This window comes from Propithecus coquereli, unplaced genomic scaffold, assembly GCF_000956105.1.
Source record: "Propithecus coquereli isolate 6110/MARCELLA unplaced genomic scaffold, Pcoq_1.0 Scaffold752, whole genome shotgun sequence".
Lineage (NCBI taxonomy): Eukaryota > Metazoa > Chordata > Mammalia > Primates > Indriidae > Propithecus > Propithecus coquereli.
Window position 1 is genome coordinate 132,111 of NW_012153641.1, and position 522 is coordinate 132,632.

Consider the following 522-nt stretch of genomic DNA (forward strand, 5'->3'; position numbering starts at 1 on the left):
TAATGAAACTTAAGAATTGGAAAATAATATAAATAAATTGTGAATACAGTGTAAGTTCTTAAAAGCGTATTAGATACAGCAGAATAATGATAGATAAACTATAAAATAGCTATAAAACACCCTATTGACACATGAGGAATGAAAGCTTGAGAGATTCAGAACAGAATCTAATATATGTCGGAAATGCTGCAAAGTTATAACTTTTGTATTAATTTAATCCCAAAAGGGTAGGAAAAAGCAAAATAGAAAAGAGGCAATATTTAAGAAAATGCCTGAGAATATTCCAAAGATATATTTTGATAGAATAAAGTAGCTTTGTAAATCCCAAGCTGTATAAAAATTAGCAAATAATATTCAAATATTTTAACACCAATATCAAAGGAAAAAATTAAAAGAAGATAGACTTTATGAAGTAAAAAGTAGGTGGATGTTGATATATCAAAACAGATCATGTAAGCCAAATAAAGTAGAAAGATAAATAATAAAAGTACTGTGACAGTAAGAAGAAGTTTTAAACTCAAA